At 44.8% G+C, this 19,530-nt stretch overlaps 1 protein-coding gene and 1 long non-coding RNA gene across 3 annotated transcripts in view; both read right to left on the reverse strand.

Annotated features, from left to right (window-relative positions):
• BMP2 (bone morphogenetic protein 2) overlaps nt 1–19,530 on the reverse strand; it is a 260,500-nt gene that overhangs the window by 86,782 nt on the left and 154,188 nt on the right. The gene's annotated exons all lie outside the window — the stretch shown is intronic.
• Nucleotides 1,273–2,169, reverse strand: LOC137469977 (uncharacterized). Its single transcript, XR_010996847.1, has 2 exons — nt 1,678–2,169; nt 1,273–1,516 (listed from the first exon to the last, which is right to left on the reverse strand). It is a non-coding gene; the product is annotated as an uncharacterized lncRNA (long non-coding RNA).

Here is a 19,530-nt window from a genome sequence, read left to right on the forward strand (position 1 = left end):
TCTGAGGCTACATCTCTACTAGTAAATCCAGAGTGCCTGGGAACATTCCTGGGCATGGAGGCCAGGTGGCATGGAAAAGCCTGCTTCACTGCTGGCTTCCTCAGCAGGATAGCTGCATGCAAAGTGCTGCTTGGGATGGTCCCAGGGAGGTTAGACAGTAAGAAATCACCTGGGAGAGAGCTTCCTGGCCTGGCCCAAAGGCACACCGGGTGTGTCCTGACAGCCCCATGATCACTGGCTTTGGATGTGTTCCCAGGCACTGCAGTGTGGACCTGTGCAGGTATTCCAAAGGCCATGCCCACCTCTGCCTGCCCAGAGGATGCAGGACCTGGGTTAAGGCTGTCACCACTTCAGTCAGCTGCTGGGGATTTCACCCAGTGCTGAGCACACTTTTATCTTCACAGGAGCTGTTGATAAGGGAGCATTTAAAGCACCCAGAGGGGAAACCACTTGAAAGCAGAGCTTCAGTGATCCAGAGAGCAGCTCAGGGGCAGGCTGAGGTGGGATCCCTGGGAGCCAGAGCTGTGGGGAGGTGAGAGGGTTCCTGAATACCCAGAGGGCCTGGGGGGTATGTGGTGTGTGGGTACCCCCCCATACCTGGGGGGTATGGGGTATGTGGAGGTGAGAGGACTCCCAAACCCCCAGTGCCCAGCCATTCCCACAGAGGGGCTGAGGGGTGTTTGCCACAAACTGTGCACAGGTTCGCCAGGATCAGTGGAGCTCTGCACTGGCACACCTCTGGCAAATACCACAACAGAGTTCTGCATCATGTTTGATCCACAAGCTGGTCCAAACTGGCATCCAGCTTTGACTGGCATTCTTTTCATTGGGGTGTCACTCCACAGCCATAAACTCTGACTTGGTTGCAGGGAGCAGGGAAAGGGATCACCTTTTCCTCCCACAATCCCCACTGAGGGCCTCCTCCATTTCTCACACCCAACTATTCCCTACCTCAGGTCTCTCCAAGTTAGGATGAAACTTCTCCAGACATTTCAGCTGACTCTATTTTCTCTGGGTTAGGGAGCAATTGTACATGCTGCTCTGCTGGCAGGTGAAAGGAGAAAGCAGCTCCAGGGAGAGGGAGAAGAGCAGGGATGTTTGGCAGAAAGTGCTGCTGCCGGGTGAGGATGTATGATCAATACCTCTTTGGGCAGGTTTTTATCTCAGTTTTGTTTTCCTTTTATAAAAAAGCTCAGTGATGGCTATGAAGATATTTTTATTCAGTTACCCAGACAAACATATGGTCCTAAAAGCAATCTGTCCTAGAGACAATTATTCAGTCAAACCTCAATCATGTTTTATTCCTTCACTATCGAGCCACAAATTGGGCAGGAAGTGTCAGGGTTTCTGCACAACCACAGCAAAGTCACTTCTCCCATCCGTACTGCAGTTTGATAACCCCTTGTTTGGACTCAGGTTTGACATTTCCCATGGCTAATTTATTCCAGAGATGAAGGACCCTTTCCTCCTTGCTGCATCTGCCCTCTGTTCAGCACAGGAACTTTCTGAAGCCAGCCTGGCTGCCATGAACAGAGTCGCAGACAAGGTAGCGGATCAATGCACAGGCTGCCACTATCCCTCCCAGCAGATACCTCCTTCCCAGCCCTGCTCCATCTCTTCTGCCAAAACTGCTGCCACAAACAGGTTCAAAGAGCTGATTTGTCTGAAAAGTAAAACCTTCTTGGAGCATGTGCACAGCACTTTGCTCAGTGGGGTCCTAATCAAGGTTGGAACTTCTACATTACAAATATATTCTTTTCTTTATATTTAAATGCAATGTAAATTCATTTAACAAGTAAATCTCAGTTAATCTTTACCTTGAAAACTAGGATTTAAAAGTCTGTAGGAGCCACATTCCCTTCCCTGCCATAGATGAAGTTACAGGAGCTAATGTTTCAGCTAACCTTTTGCTCAAAATCAAATGAGGTTCACATTAGGCCCACAAAAGGAAATCGTGATTGATGATCTGGCCTGCACAACTACAATTCTTTTAGTAACAAAAATATTTTTTAAGTTCATTTATTATTGAGATCAAGCAATGAGATTGGAGCTACATAAAATTATTCCAGTTAGACTCAAATAATTGCCATTTTGAGTGAACATAAGCTTTTCTAGATTAAAAAAAAAAAAAGGGCAATAAAAGCTCAAGTATATTTAAGCCTTCAAAGCTTTTTTTCATCCTCTTTTTAGTGTGAGAGAGATAGACATACAGGAATGGGGGGAGGAGCAACAAGGACGTATGAAAAAAGAGAAGTGATTTTCCCAAGCTGATTTCCTGGGTGACCTGGTCTCCCTGGGAATGCTGCCCATGTGATCTTCACCAACTGGATCAGCAACAGCATGAGAATCCAGAGCTTCCACCACACCATAAGTGGCAAAGGGAGGAAAAAACAGCAAAGCATGAATTTCAGAATCTCACCACATAAATTCTCAGGAAGACCAGGAGTGATTAAGGAGTTATTAGTGAGGAAGAGAAGATGAATTATTTCTGATTTTATTGCCCAAATGTCATTATTAGATAATCTCCCGTGCCCACCCAAAGGTCTACAAAAAAAGTTTTCTACAGCCTCTACAGCTTCTACTCTTGAGTGCAATTTGCTTCTAATTACAATCAGATCATAATTAGAGGTTCACATTTTTGTATAGCTTTTTTTGGGTCTGAATATGAATAGTATGACACAGAATAGTTTTTGCTTTAGGTCAGCTTTGGTTTGCAGCTTTTAGTGTTCCCATTTGAAGTCTTGGAGAGGAATAGGAAGCCGAAATCCAGTGAACTTGTAAAGCTCAGCTGAAACTGTGAGTACTCAGCCTAGCTGAAGACCTACTCCTTCCTAAAAACATTTGTTACAGTATCTTGGTATTTCTGGGACTCATCCCAGATTGAACATGACAAAACACCAGGATCTTTTCCTCAAAGACAGTCTCCCATGATCCCCATGCGGGCTCTAGCTTTAAACTGTCTCCTAACTTTGTAAATATTCTTCCTTAACAATGGTTCAAGAACAAAAGGCTTAGCAGGCAGGAAATGTCAATATATGGGTTTGATGAGAAACAAGTGTATCCTTTCTCTTATAAAAGATTGTCTTTTATAAGCAGTTCTGCCAAGAAAGCAGAGGACCACTGGAATGCCAAGGCAGGTAAGCACAGCCACCCAAAGCACTGCTCTGGATACTTGTACTTCTTTAAAGAAGTAGAGAAATTAATTTTTCACTAGAGAAGCAAATATTTCCCTGAACTTGGGAATGACAAATTCAGACTGGTCTGCAGTAAACCCTTGATTACCTTCAATAGCAAACAGAGACCTCCTCTGAAACGGGCTAAACAGGACCAATGTCCATATATTGAGCATGTCTGATGACCCCTCTTCTTTTTTTGAGATTAATTCAAATAAACAAACAAAGGCAAACCATGTCTTTTGCCTTTACCTGCTTAGAAGAAGTCAGTACACTAAATAGTGGATACAGAATGGAGAACTCATTGCCTCTGCTTAGTGGGAATTGAGGCACAGGGAGGTTTAAGTCACATTATCCCACGGATTATTGTCTTTTTGTCGTTTCTTTTATCCAGGAAAAAAGGAGGTTCTAAATGCAGTTGGCTGTCTGCTCCGCCACAGTTCAAGTCAATTGACTGTGCTGGGGAGTCTCAAATGTTTTCTTTCCTCATAAATTACCTTCATTAGCTATGTAAATAGAACCCTAATGAGATACTAATTAGTTGTTAAGATTTCGATCTCAAATAACACAAACAGTTGTGCTGTAACTATCTGTTTGTGTTTGCCAACTTGCAAGCACATGCCACCAACCTGCCAACCCCACAACGCTGCTGCCCTGGCTTCTGCTGCCCCCTGCAATGCACAAGTCTAAGATGGGTGCTGGAGGTGAGTGGGTTTACATCAATACCTCCAGCTTGCTCCTCAAGGTCATGTGGCTGTTCCTAAAGTATTTGTGAGGCTGCACCCTCAGATCAGCTAATTTGTCCTTGCTTCTCAGGCTATAGGAAGTTTTCATTACTATCATTTTATTAGGAGAAATGAAGGAGTACATAGGGAGTTCATGGACTGCCTAAAGGAGGACTTCACAGAATCACAGCATAATTTGTGTCGGAAGGGACCTTTGAAGGTCGTTTAGTCCAGCCCCCTGCAATGAGCAGGGACATCTTCAATTGGATCAGGTTGCTCAGAGCCTCATCAACCTCACCTTGAATGTGTCCAGGGATGGAGCACCTGCCACCCCTCTGTGCAATCTGTGCCAGTGTTTCAACCCCTCATCATAAAAAACTTCTTCCTTATATCTAATCCAAATCTACTGTCCTTTCGTTTAAAACCATTACCTTAACACTAAAAAAATCTGTCTTCATGTCTCTTATAAGCCCACCTTAAGTATTGAAAGGCTGCAACAGGCTGAACAACCCCAACTCTGCCCAGCCCTTTGACTGCCTTTGTAGCCTTTGTAGCCCTAATTTTTTTCACTGGTACCAACACAAGCAAAATTAGAGAGCCCAGCAGGAGCTGACATGGATGTCTATCTCACTAAAATGAAGTATCAATAACCTGGCTCACACTTGATGAAAGAGCCAGTCTGAATTATTTACTATATGTCATACTTCAGGTTTTAATTTCAATATATGGTGAGATGTAGGATAAATTATTCAGCAGCATGACAAATTAAAATGCCGTTTCAAACCCTATTGTATTTTCTACTCTTAGGTTAACAGTCCAGCTCACAATGATGGCTTGCTAATCTATTTTTGCAAAGGGTTTTTCAACTAGAGAGGCACAGAGGCACACAAGTTTTCCATTGCAGCAAATCTTATCCAGCTTGAATCATTTAACAGCCCATCCTCCTTGAGATACACTAATGAAATACAGCTTGGACAAGAGGGTCAAATGTACCTGCAGCCGGTTGGCCAGGAGCTGGAGGTTTGTTTGCTCCAGCTTTTCCCAGAGAACTTGTAAGGGTGTGAGGGCTCTTGTCCTCCCATTTATGTTATTACTCTGTGTTCCAAATAGCTTCTTAGAGATATTTTATTTTACTTTCTAACTTCCTCTCCTCTCTCTATGATCAGTTTTATAGGAAGGTCTGGGAAACAGAGCTGGTGTTTTAACCTGTCCAGGCACCTCTTCTTTCGTGTTGGGATGACAGGGAAGAAGGTTTCTTCTGCTGCTCTGAACAGTCATGGGTTCAATACAGGGATTGTTGCTTGGTCTTGCAACTCATTTTTAGAGCAATTTTGCAAAGTTCTTCATGTCCACTTGTCAAGATATTTTCCGTCCTCTTTTTGGCAAACAAAGTAAGGAAACACTTGTCAATATTCCTCCTTGGGACCTCCTCTAGGACATCTCTTTAAACATAAGTCCAGGTGACAGTGATTCAAGTTTTCTTCCTCAATGGGTAACACCTCTGCAAAATTACAACCTCCTGAGCAATAGAATATGCAATATTCAGTCTTACAAGAGTGATAAGTCTAAGATGCAGTATTTCCTGACTCATCAGAGCTCACAAAGAGAATCTTTGTATTGGGTGAGGGAAGACATTCAAAGTTTCTGTCCATAAAAGACCCTAAGTTCTTTAAAAATTATTACATGTTTATGCAGAATAAAACAATTTTAGGTCAGTTTAGGACATTTTGTCCCTCTAAAATCTGGTCTGCTGAACTTGTGTCCAGATAATAGAAGTCTATATATTGTAACAGGAATGTTTGACAAAACTATATTTAAAACAAACCTTCAAAGCCTTTGACCATACCCAGGGCTTTATACAATGGTCTGCAAACAAAATCTTGTTTGTTGTTTTGTTTATAACTGGCTCGTGGCTCATCTGTTCTGAAATTTGGGGCTACCCCAGAGGTTTCATGATGAAAACTGCTTCTAGTCAAAAGGCTTTTCATGGAAACAAAGTTCCATCGGACACAATGGTTCAAGGAGCCTTGAAAAAATTTCATTTGAAATATCCTGCATCTGATTGACTTATGCCCTTCCAAAGGCAAAGCAAAGATTTGGAAAGAGCTCTGCCTGTGTTGCTGCAATACCTGGAAGCAGCAGATGATGTGTGTGACTCCAAAGTAGGCATCCTCTGCCCTGTGCCCCAGCAGGGGAAGAGTGGAAGTTCCCTGAGCTCCATGGTGTGCTGGGATCAGCAGCAAGTTCATCACCCAGCCCATAGTGCAGGTACAAAATCCCCAGGGACAGCACTGGTGAAAGGTTGTCCCACTGCTGTGCAGTGATGGAGCAAGGAGCCAAGGGCAGCCAGGGCACCAGGACTGCATCGGCCTTTCCCTCAGAGGCAGAAAGGCTCTCAAGTGCAGCCTCAGTGGGATTGCTACAGAAGGGAAACTGAGCAGATGCAAGAGCTGCTGCTTTACCTGAAGTTAAAAAAGAAAGTTTCTTTAGGTTTCTGGAGAATCAGAAACCCTGGATTTCTGCCGGCCTTAAGAGAAACCCCTACGTACACACTTATGTCCAGATAATGTATCTATATGGATAGCTTATCTCTGAGAACTCTCCAGCTGAAAAAGCTGGGATGAAAGGTGCCATATCCTTTAATGCCACTTTAATATTGGTCCCTGAGATGAGATGAACAGAAATCTGCTTGTTTCTTCCTTAGCAAAAGTAAGACTGCAGTAAAGGAGAGTATGAGGTGGCTGGACTTCTTCCACTTCAGAATCATCCCATCAGGCTGGGATCCAATTACATATTTAGTCCTAACATGTTGCATTAAGAAAATGGGCAAATCATTCTGTGCAATGGGCATCAGTTTCTGCACCTGAAATACTCAGTTAAATAGCTACCAGGCATTGCATAACCCAGTTTATACACTTTAGGATGTGCTTACATGCCATATTGCCTGAGCACTTGGTCAGAAAAAATAACAAACATTATTGATATTACAATAATACTTGCAAATTATAGACGTCTGCAATTACATTAAATTAAAACCTGGTGCGGTTCACAATACTCCGATGGGGCAGCATGACACAGGAACTCTATTACAATCAAACTGTTTCAGCTTAAATATTTGGATGTTTTGGATGTAAAAATAAAAAGCTCAAATTTATATAGATACCTCAGATAGTTTAGCAGAAACAAACTTTACTTTTCACAAGAAAATAGCTGCAATAGCAGATTTTGCCAATCTACCCTGTAGTACCATGACACAATTTGTCAGGCTGATCTCCCTGCAATTTCTGGTGTTACTGGAGCACAGTTCAAAATTGGAACCTGGTTCTTTGCTGTCCAGCAGTCATTTTTTAGAACATGTATCTTTTTTGAAACCGAAACTAGGATTGCCCCATGAACCAGTGGTGTTGGTTGAGCACCGTACATGCAAAAAATAAAGGCAGCAGCATCCGCCTGAAGTTACTGCTCAGAGCTTAATTAATACCAGGGTTTCCACCCTCGTATTGATACTTTCCTCTTGAATTGAATGGGACTTGACTTTGTCACAACAAGATCAGGGCAAGCCTATGAAAACAATGTTGTGACAGCAAGGCAAAAACAAAGGAATGTCATCACATGTGTCAGATGAGGACACGATGGGGTCCTCTTACAGTAGCAAAATAATGTCCCTGAATCCTGGGACACCTTCTTGACTACCAAGGCTCTCTCTGAAAAGGAAGTGCAATGGGAGAACCTGGAAGGTGGCGATTTCTTTAGAAACCAGGAGATGTGGATGCGGTCCCTAGCTAGAATAAAGGGGCTCTACTGACTCCAGTGGGGTTGGACAGATTCACATCTGTAGGAGATCTGGTCCACTGCAACCAAAGTGTGGAAAGGAAGTAGAAATTAAAACACCACCTCACTGCAGGGCACATAAATTCATCACTGGTGTGCTCAGGCATTGCTCCCCATCCCTCACGGTGTAAATAAGGCCACAGCATTTTCATTTGTGGCTAAGAGCTCTCAGTTCCTCATGCCCCTCTCCAACATGAAAATCCCACTTAGGGCTGGTTGCTTTTCCGCTTTGCTGGAAGAGCCGCACTGTGAAATCCCTGTTCCCAGCAGCTACCACCTCGCAGGGGGGGAGTTCCCTGTGCCCCCTCCCCTCCAAGACTTAACAGTACAGCCTTAGAAAGGGGATTTTCCAGTATAAACAGAGCTAAGCCAAACTCTTCTCCTGGCCTCTCCGTGCCCCAGTCCATATTTGCCCCACATATAATTACCTGTAGATTTCACCTAGAAGACAGAGGATTTCACTTATAGCTCCAAATAGGCAGGCCCTGACGTAATGGCAGGCTGAGGAATATAGGTCAGGGAGGTGGCCTAGCCACTGGAAATGAATTTTGGAAGCAGAATAAGCAACTTTGTTAGAGGAGAAGATAGTAATCAGCAGTGGTCCTTGGATCTAAACATTTCACCTCCAGCACTCTTGCAGCTACAGCCCTCATCTGTTTCGCTTTCCTATTTTAAGTACCTGACTCACATTCTAAATATTGACTTCTATTTTTCTATTAGCACTAGATTTTCAGCCTCCATATTGACTTTGACTGCACCTATGGTTGATACTAAACCTCTCAGGTCAACAAACTTTTATAGCTGTTAGCTGCTCAAACCACAGTGGGCAGGAACTGGCACTATAGAGCAGTAGCTAGAAGCAATATTATTGGGAATTATAAATTATTCCTCTGCCTGAACTTTTCCTCTTATTCACATAGCTACATTCATTTTTAAACATGTGGCAAACGAATTGCACAGTGAGGACAATTGGGACTCTGTGATTTGGGGAGCACCCGCCACCACTAGCAGGGATGGATTCTCCCCTGGGAACAACGGAGTAATGCCGGAGTCACAGCCGGGGTACAGCAGCATAATCTGGGCCAGTAATGCCTGTGAGGACAGACAACACCCAGCCAGAGGATCAGAAGCCCCATATCCATCTTAGCTGCACACACAGACCCCTAATGTCTCCTTTGGCTGACGTTTTCACAGCACACGGAACTGAGCTGTTGCAACCAAACATCAGAGAGACTTGGCCATCCATCATTTGTAAAACACTTCATGTACGTAAGAAACAATAACAACATTAAAAGAACATTATGGCAGTGACAAAGCCAAGCCTAAAAAGTGAGGAAATGCAGCAATTAAGATTTACTTATGCCTCACAGTATAATATTTTTCTGCAGACCACATACTATTTTTTGGAATTAGGACCCATGCTCCGGAGCAGGACAGGGAAGGTCCAGCTTCCAACAAGCTATGGCAACAACCCTATATCAAGGACTTTACTGACACAGGATGAGTGCAGCATTTGGATATGAGAGGAATTGTATGAAGCTGCATCCCTTAAAAGATGCCTCTATGGGTGCTGGTGCCCCTGGGCTCTTGCCCAGCATGTGTCCCTGCACAAAGAGCTCACAGAAAAGGTTGGTTTCCTGCATCCCCCCTCTGCCACTCAACCTCACAGACAGCCAAAATGTCACCCGGATTTATCTTAAATTTTAGGTCTGTGCCATGTTCAGTTTAATGCTTTCTAAAAAGTTGTTATCACTGAGGAAATGATTACTGGGATGATAAGCTATGAATGACTTATTCATGCACTATTTTCAGTCCTTCATCAGTCTACTAGATCTTGTGCTTATGTTCCAATCCTTCACATACTGATTAATTTTTCATGTGCTACCAGGCCTTTTTCAAGCAAGGACTGCCAAACTAATGCAATCTGGCCATTTGTGAGCTGTTCCTTTCCTTTTTTGTTTTTGTTACCCCATGCCTGGAGTACAAGCCCGTGGAAGGAAGGAAGGGTCTGTCAGAGAACTTGTACGATACTCGTGATTTATTATTAATTGCTGGCACAGCAAGTCCCTGCAGGTCACAGGACCCTGCCTGTGCTAAGCAACGTCTGGATGCTGTGCTGGGCAATGTATTGACTAGGAAAAGGGCTTTTCCCAGCCTTTCTAAGCAGGCAGAGGTAGCGTCCCCCTCCTATGTAACGGGAATGGCAATAAAGTGCTGGCTGACCAAGTGCACGGAGGGCCGTGCTGCAGCAGAAACTGGGCAAGTGTCTGTAGCTGAACCCTCCACAGCAAACCTAGGAAACAGGCTTTTCCCTCACCTGAAGTCTGCAGAATTACAGTTTTCAAGAATTTACCACTTAATGGCAAAATTCTGGCCCACAATTATGCTGTGTTCTCTCTGCCAAAGCATATACATGAGCTGTAATCAGAGAGTGGTTTTTTTCCCATCCTTCCTCCAGCTTTGCCATGAGGTGGAAGAAACAGTGATCGGTTGAGCTTGCTTTTCCCTGCTGTGCCAGGAATGGCACGTGCCTCATCCTAGAGAGCTGCTGCTCAAATGCTGTTGCTAAAAGCCCCAGGCTTGCAGCACACAGTCCATGGCCCCACCAAAACCAATGGACATCCTTCCATCTGCACCTTGTGGCAGGATCAGGGCCACAAATACAGGCCATGAGAAGTGGGCAGAACATTAAATAAGTTGTGCCCTAAGGGAAGTGGCTAGCACCAGTGCTCGGAGTGAGAACTAACTCTGCTTTGGCAGAGACTCCCTGCACAGCTGTAGCCAAGTCTCTCAGGTATTTGATAGTTTGATTTCTCACCTGTACAACAAGGAAAAAGTAATCCTGCCTTCAGCAGAGTGCTCTGAGGATGACTGCCCTGGGTTCTGGAAGGGACTCTGATGTACAGCATGTATAATGACCCTCAGATACCTAAGCTTGATCCTTCTGGTGGAAACATTTATAGACCTTTAGTTCCTAATTCCAGCTATACATTACCACAGGAGCAAGATGGAGCAAGATAAGCCTATTGTCTTACCCAGATCTCTCAAGCTGATCAGTGAACATTTTGGCTCTGCCAAGCCAGCACATTCGCTTCTATGCTACCCCCTTATTCTGCAAGCAATGCAATTATCAGGCATTTGAAAAATAAATAAAAAACCACAGGCACACAAAAAGCAGTGCTTTGTGAGCAACCTGCTGCCATCAGGGTCCCAGGTGACCCAGGTTGGCCAGGCTGTGTGCCTGCAATCAGCATGGCTTGTGTGCTCTGAACAGCTTGTCCTTACCCCATCACTCCACACATGGGACACTATCCCCTTATTGCCCTCACCCAGGGCCCTGACCTCAATTATTAACTGCGTTTAGCAAGGACATTATTAAACCTGACTCTCTGCTCCCAGATGAGCTATCAGGTGTCTCTCTTTGACCCAGCAGGAACCTTTTTCTCACCCCATGCCCTTCTTATTACCCTTTAATGTGCCCTGAAGCCTCTGGAGTAGCTCTGTCCGTCTCAGATAGTGTCATTTCTAGAAGGATAAGGGGAAGAAAAAAACCAAAACAAAAAACAGATAAGTCCATTCCTGAAGATTTTTCCTAACTGGCTCTAAAAGGTCTTTCCTTTTCCTTTCTGTTCTAATCATCCATCTCTAATAACAAATTCTAAAAACCAGCAGGTCTATCCAGTCACAGCAAACTGCTCAACTGTGGATTAAAGCACATTACAGTTTTTAGCAGGATACTACTCCTCTTTATACCTGTGAAAACTGATTGCATCTGTCTATTATGATTAAAAATCAAGGAGATATTAGTAAGTAGCTACTAATTAGCTTGCATTTTAATCGTGGCTTTTATGCCAAACAAACACAGGAGTGCCACTGAAACATAATATAAAATGTCAGCAAACGTCTCCACTTTAGAGCTTGGCAAGTGCAGCTTGCAATGTGCTGATGCCACCAGGGCACAGAAGAGCATTAGGCAATGCTCCCTGCTCTTCCTGGGCTCTGGCACAGGAATGCACCAGGCTGTGGCTGGAACATAACCCTGGAGTGAGTGAGAGCAGTCTAAGGCATCTTGGCTTCATGGGCAGCACCAAAAGCCCAGTGGAGGCTGTTCCAGCGGCTGAACCAAGAAGACCTCAGAGACCCTAATCTGGTTTTCTACTTCCTCTCTCCTCTTCTGCAGGTTTTTATAAGAGGGATGTGTCAGGGTTCATCTCATGTTGGCAAGGAAGCACCTCTGTGCCACCAACAAAGTACACAAGGTGTGGGTAACGGGGTTAACTGGGAACTCCAGTCAGGTATCAGCAGTGTCCCTGCATCTCCTGCAGCCTCTGCATCACCTATCCAGCAGCAGTGACAGCTGCCAGCCAGCAGTGCCGCTCTCCCATCGCCGTCATTTCCAGGACCAGGCACAGGCACTGTGCCCCTTGCCGTGCCCCATGGCTCCCCAGGCCTGACCCCACTCCCTGCTCCATCTGGGCAATCTTCCATCCCTCCCAAAACCATCGCATGTGAAAAGAGCTGCTCTGGGGCTGTGCTTCTGAAAACCACCACCAAACTTTTCATTCCCAGTACTGTCCTTCACTACATGTCCGTATGGTGCCCAGCATCCCAAAGCCCTCATCTCATCTCTTCCAGAGCCCCTAGGGGCTGCTAGATTGCAAAAAAATAACACTAAAGACCAGCTGAAGAGCAAAACATTCCTCAAACCTATCCTTCCACTCGTGACAAGCATCTGAAAAACGCAGCATCCTTCAAATAAAAGGCTATGACTGAATAGTGCAAGTGTGATGAATGTTTTATGGATGAGAATGCTCCTGCCCCTCAAAATATTTGTTTTCAACACTCACAAAGTAGTATAATGTCATTTAGCAAGGAGAATTCTAGCAGTCGATGCACAATCTGGCAGAGCTACAAGTACTGTAGGTGTTATGATACACACACAACATGTTTTACAAATAGAAAGTGGTTTCCAGAGTTCTTTAATATATTCTAATTTCCCCCACCTCTACCCAAAAAAGCTGCAGTTATGAAAATACTGTTGCATACTGAAATATTAAACTAGAAATCTGAAGAGAGATGTTTTTTTTAAAAGCTCTCTTTTCAGTGATTCCTTCTTCTCTCTCTTTTTTTTTTTTTTTTAAGTCAGGTATGTTTTTAGCAACTTAAACAGGTTGGGTTACCCACAAGAAGTAGTAATTTTTCCACCTAGCAGATTGAGGCATTCATACCCTCTTCAAACATTTCTAAATTTATTCTCCAGTATTATTCAAATAGAAATATTTGCATGTACACCCTGAATCGGATAAAACCCTTTTAGTACTAACTCATGGGTAGAAACCACACAAATGAAGAAGATTAAAAAATGCACCTTCTTTGAATCCAAGGAGCCTTTGCAGGAAGTCCTTCCAAAAAGCCATCCTGTCTCAATTGGTTATTATTTCTTCTTTTTGGAGGAGAATCCTGCTCAAGAGCAAATCTGGTACCTATACAACATGCAATGAGATACACCCTTACCTGGCTAGCAGCCACATGGGCAAAGGGGTTATTAGCCTAATTTACAGGTGGGAGACCAAAGGAAAAAGAGACCAAGTGAACTTTGCAAGGCCACCTGAGACACCTGTAGCAAACAGTTTTTTTGCTTGAGTCCCATGCCTCAGTCACAACATAAGGCTTCCTTCCCAAGAAGCAACATCAGCTGCTTCTTGTGGATTTTCCAGGAGCAAGAATGCTGGGGTTTAACTCTTACAAGTCTCTGAGGCCACCAGTTTCACTCTTCACTTAGGTGAAGTGACCAGACTCAGTTTCAGGAACAAAGCCCTTTGTAGAGCACTCAGGTGTGAGCGGAATCAACCACTGCCCCATCCAACCTCCTACGCAAAGGAGGGCACGTCAAGTCCCTGTTTTTGGGCATTTTCAGAGAGTGGAGACCCCTGCCTGATCCACGAGGAGCATGCCAAGGAGGTATCATGCAGTAACCTTAGCACTGTAGTGGCATCCTGCACCTGAGCCATGGGGGCCTTATCTCGTCTGGGCAGTGCCACAGGACTGTGGGCACATCAATGAGCAGCTCAGCAGAGCTGAGCCTTGCTGCTTCAGTCAGCACTGAAAATGACTCAGTGCACATCCACACTGTGAGGATACATGGGAAGTTTCTTCTGGGAACATGGACGAATGGGCAGATGTCTGCTGATGACGTCCCAAACAGGGGGCATAGATAGTTCATAATCCAAATGAAGATGTTTCTAGTTTGTCTCAGAGAATAACCTCCAGGAAATGCAGTATTGTCAATTCACTCACTTGGGATAGGGGATTAACAACCAGGGAGTGAGTTCCCCTATAGGGAGAAGAGCAAGGTGGAGGAAAACTGCAGCCTACAATCGGGTTTGGCAGGCTGTGCTACCCTAGGAACAGGACAACCTAAGGGAGCAGGACCTGGAACCTACTGAGGTTTCACAGGCTTCGTGACCTGTTTATTCCCACAGCCTACTGTGTTCAGTAGGCTGTGGGAATAAATCCAATATATATGTTCTGCAAAGAAGAACAGCCTTTCCAATTGTGAAAGGCTTCTATCCACGCTCTATCCATGCTCCCAGCATGGAACATATCCCAGACACCAAAGGCTTCTATCCACGCTCCCAGCATGGAACATATCCCAGGCATCTTTTAATTGCTACACATGAGGCAACCATGAGGGTCCATGTAGGTTGTGATGAGGGAAAAGCTCTTATGCTGCACTGCTAAAGAGGGGATGATGTGATGCTGAGAACAGGGCAAGAGCAGGGTGGTACCTGTGTATCAGCTGCAGATTACAGCCACAATGTCTGTGGCCTCAGGACAAAAACTGAGAGAATAAATTGGTACAAATTACATGAATTACCTAAATAATGCTTGTTATAAAATTACATCTCCATGCTGCCATCTGTTAGCCTGCAAGCAGTTCCACAGACAGCAGAGGAACTACATGAAAATAAAATATTATCCTGTACAAGGCGGGGATGAATGATTGTGCCTTTAGCATTTCCTACCTGCTTGCAAACAGATTGTCACCTTTACAACCCTATTGGGCCAGATTCTCACCTGAACTCAGCAATGCTGATTTGGGCTAGCTCTGAATCCATGATTTACAAGCATGACAGTGGCCTGCTGTCTGTCTCTGGGTTGTTTGCTAAGTTCCACAGTATGGCCTGTGGTGTTTCCCCCTCCTGTCACTGCCCAGCTGCCCCAAGGTAACAAATGGTGAGCCCAGTGTTCCACCCATCCACCCATTTGTGACAGGCTCCTTCACCTCCTTCACCTCGCTCTTCCCCTTGCAAATCCAACCTGGGAGACACAACCCTGACCATCAGTCCAGTCTCCAGTGGAGTTGAGTCCCAACCCAGCAGATCATGCGGATAAGTCCTGAGGGACTTAAGCATGTGCTTAAGTTCTCTGCTGGATCAGTGCCTTTGCAACCAGTCAGACTGCTTTGTTAGCAGTGCTGAGCACCAGGGCTGAGCTCCAACAGGAAACAGCAGCTTCCCTTTGAAGTCCTGCCACTGATGTTCACGTAGGTGGGACTTCAAAGAAGAGCCACCGCTTCCCCTCCCAGTATCGGAGGCCCCAGTGTTGGAGAAGCAGTCCTGCTGGTTTTAATTGCATGAAGGGATGCTTTAGGGCGGACGATTCAGCCCTTCTCAGAAAAGGGACAACTTGAAAAAGTTCCCACCTGCTGGCAAGAGACCCAAGGAGAGGTGAACCTGTACCCCAAAATACCCTTTAAAACAAAGGTCTGTGGAAATAAATCTCATTCCCTTCTGTTCCCTGTTTTCCATAGTGCGACTGAAAACTACCTTGTGAGCATCTAGTTTACTCTGGAGCTGCATTCCTGACCAGTGTAAGGGCCCCTCACCAACTGGATGTGGATGAGGAATGGCCAACCTCAGCTCCCATTATTGAGATCACTGGAAAAACTGACTTCAACAGCCAGACTGAGCCAACATGAGGAAATACCCCCACAGGCAACCTACATGGCTGATTCTGCTGCTGACTGACAATGCAATCACACACCGGAGCTCCTCTAATTTCTCTGTATCTCTTTTCCTTGAGGGAAAACAAACCAGAGAAGTCCACATCCTAAAGGGTGTCAATGAACTCACATGACATCAAAATGTGGCCCCACCTCTTCTCTTGCAGACTGCCAATATCCACCTATTCTCTCAATCTTCAGCCAGAAGCAAGACCCAGTCAGGGGGGAGAGGGATCAGACTCTTAACACAGAAAACCCTGGGGACCATGGGAATGCACTAGAGAAGCAGCCAGCATTCCCAGGAGCAAGTGCAGGATTTACATGCACGTGCAAATCTCTCCCATGTTCATATTGCTTGTTTTCTCCTCCCTGAATTTCCTTCATGTATCCAGATTCCATCCATTTCTCCATTCAAAAGCCAGCTACATGAGCAGGCATGGATTTTGAAGGAAGATGAGTAATTCAGTGTTCTTCAAGGAGTGAGTCCTTTGTGACCTCACTACACAGAGTTCAGCTGAGCCCTGCTGCTCTTGTCACCAACTTCCCATAACCTGGTCATCTGCCCTGGTCACTTCATGTTTTGTACCACCTCACACAACACTTGCACACTGCTTTTGGAACAAACTTGAGTCAGCAGGAAAGCAATGTATGCCAGTGGGGATTAATAAGAGCAGGAATTTTAACCCCAGTAAAACCTGCTAAGCAAAGATGTGCCCCAAAAATGCAGAGAGTTCTCGGTGCCAGACCCTGAGGGGCTGACAGCAGCAGTGCAGTGTGACAAGACTGGACTTGACCACTCAGATGATCCCAGCACAAACTCTGGTGTGTGCTCTGGTGTTGAAGAATGACCAAAAAGCTCAACTGAAACAATTTCTGGCTCAGGACGAAAAAAAGAGTATGGAAAGTCCCCCAAGTGCCTTTCAGTGACACAGCTATGGTTTGCTCAACCAGCTCAACAGCAGAACAACTTGAATAGAAATGTTTGATAAAAGATCTCTTTTTATCAATAGAAAAGTGATTTTTTCAAGACATTTCTCTTAGAGTTTTGAACTTCTACCAAAAAATGCCAATATGTATTGTCAGCCAAAACTATACAACTATTCTATAATCAGCAGTTTCCCATTAAAGATTTTTGAGATTTAGGATTCTGGGGGTTTTAATTGCTATTTTTTTTCTGCTATTTTTTTAAATCAACATTTTCCACCAAGGGAGGAAAAATATTCTGGTCAAGTGCTGGTTTCCATGCAAGGTTGAGAAGGGCAAGCAGGAGGAGGGATTACTGTATTTTTCCTTAATGACACAAACATACTCTTATAACTGAAATCACCATGCACTTGTGAGCCTGACAAATTTAGAGGACTTAAAATCAATCAACAAAAAAAGAGCTTGACCACAAGGGAAGTTCTGGTCAACCCTTCAACTTTACATCATAGACAACATTAATTTTATCATAGCCTTAAAAAATTAAAATAGAAAAATGCATCTTCTTGGAAAACAGCAGTTATTTTCTTCCCCAGCTCAGATATTTTTATAAACCTGGTTCCACCAGCCTCACTTCTGTTGAGAATCACCTTTCCCTGCAGGGCAGAGCATTTATTTAGAGGTGAGATATTATGTCCCAAGCAGGACACTGAGATGCCTCCACCCAACAAAAACTCTACTGTGCAGCTGAGCTGGACCAGCTACATCCCAGGTCCAAGTCTGGTTTGCAGCATTCCCCATAGTGTCTGGATACTGGCCTCTATAAATAAACAGGCCAGAAGGTCTGGAGAAGAGGTGAAGCTTTTCTCATTAGCTGTAAGCAAGGAAGGAAGTTGTACCTCACCAAAGACTGCGGGAATTCACAACTCCCTCCTTCCCTTAATAGCACTGCTGGAGGCGGAGAGGAGCAGGGCAGAGCAGCCTGACAGGGATGGTCCAGCAAAACTGTTGAGACAACCAGTGAAATGAAATCTGCACATGAGTAAGGGTGGCAGAACTTGCCTGACAGATACCTTTCTTGCTGGCTAATCAGAACCACAATTTATAGCTCTTTCCATGAAATCTCAGCAAAAGAACACAATGGCACACAGACTGATTTGGTTTGCTGGCAAACATGTCTGAACCCTTATTTGTTGAGAGAATTGGTTTTGATAGCTTGTTGTCACCTCCAACATGTTTTTCTGGTTACTTACACACATTAGCTTAGCAAAACTTCCACTGGGAAAAAGTCTCTGGTCCAGGAGGAGTCTTCTGGGCAAAACAAACCTGGCTAGAGCAGCCAATGATTTCGGCAGACAGAAGATGCACTTGTGAAGGCCTGATATAGATCAGGGAGTTGAACTTGGATCTCCTAAATCCAAGAGGGATATCTTAACCCCCAGGCAAAAGGCCATTCTTCTTCCCCTTAGGAGTCACTTCGCACTGCATATAAGGACATTTGCAGGTAACAGCCAGAGCACTTCTGCAGAACAGTAACCCAGAAAGAGCAGGAACATGACCCTGGGTCTCCATGTGCCAGAGCAGTGACTTGGCTATCCACTGGGTTATTGCAGTAATAGGGAAAAACAAATCCCTTTACAGATCATGTGTCTTGCAGGAGGAATGGAAAAAACTGGAAATCTCCCAGCATCCTGAGCAACAGAAGTGTTTCCTCTCTGCTGTTACGGGGGGCAGATCTGCAGTATTTATCACCTCTTGTCGCCAGAGTTGGGATCTGGCCTGCTGCCTTCCACCCTCATTCAGAATGCACTTTCATCTCTAGTATAAACACTGAGGAATATCAAAAGCCCTGCTGACAGTACTGCTCTCATTTTCTGCTTTAAGAAGTTGCCAAAATGTACAAAATTAAACTCCCCGAGTCACAGTAGGCTGTTTAGTCAGTTTATCCAATTGGTAACGTAAAACTATCACAACCTGTCATTCTCTCTCCTTCCTTCCTTCCTTCCTTCCTTCCTTCCTTCCTTCCTTCCTTCCTTCCTTCCTTCCTTCCTTCCTTCCTTCCTTCCTTCCTTCCTTCCTTCCTTCCTTCCTTCCTTCCTTCCTTCCTTCCTTCCTTCCTTCCTTCCTTCCCTCCTTCCTTCCCTCCTTCCTTCCCTCCTTCCTTCCCTCCTTCCTTCCCTCCTTCCCTCCTTCCCTCCCTCCTTCCCTCCTTCCCTCCCTCCTTCCCTTCCTTTCTTCTTTCCTCCCTTCCTCGCTTCCTCCCTTCCTCCCTCCCTCCCTCCCTTCCTTCCTTCCTTTCCTTCCTTCCTTTCCTTCCTTCCTTTCCTTCCTTCCTTTCCTTCCTTCCTTCCTTCCTTCCTTCCTTCCTTCCTTCCTTCCTTCCTTCCTTCCTTCCTTCCTTCCTTCCTTCCTTCCTTCCTTCCTTCCTTCCTTCCTTCCTTCCTTCCTTCCTTCCTTCCTTCCTTCCTTCCTTCCCTCCAATTTCCCCTGGAAGGGAACACAGTTCCTCCAAAAATCCAATCAGATCATCAAATTTCAAAACAGCAATATAAATCAAATATCCCTGTGATGACTCTGAGGAAGATTCCTCTGGACAGCAAGTACACTGCCCAGGCCACAGGGGGTACAATATGGATATTATTGTGCTAAAGGAGTTTCTCTGGGAATTTTCTCTGGAATTGCAGGAATCAGAAAGAGGAATGCTCTGTTGTCCCTCACCCACCATCTCAAAGAGCATATTTGAGGGCTGGCCCTGTATTTCTCGTTATCTTCCTAGTTCCTTTCAAAACTAATGGGAAAATGTGGGCCTCAAAAATATAGAATTGGGTTCTTTCTTATTTCATTAACAAAAACAAGAGTAAAATGAGCAGGACCA

Source organism: Anomalospiza imberbis, chromosome 3, assembly GCF_031753505.1.
Source record: "Anomalospiza imberbis isolate Cuckoo-Finch-1a 21T00152 chromosome 3, ASM3175350v1, whole genome shotgun sequence".
NCBI lineage: Eukaryota > Metazoa > Chordata > Aves > Passeriformes > Viduidae > Anomalospiza > Anomalospiza imberbis.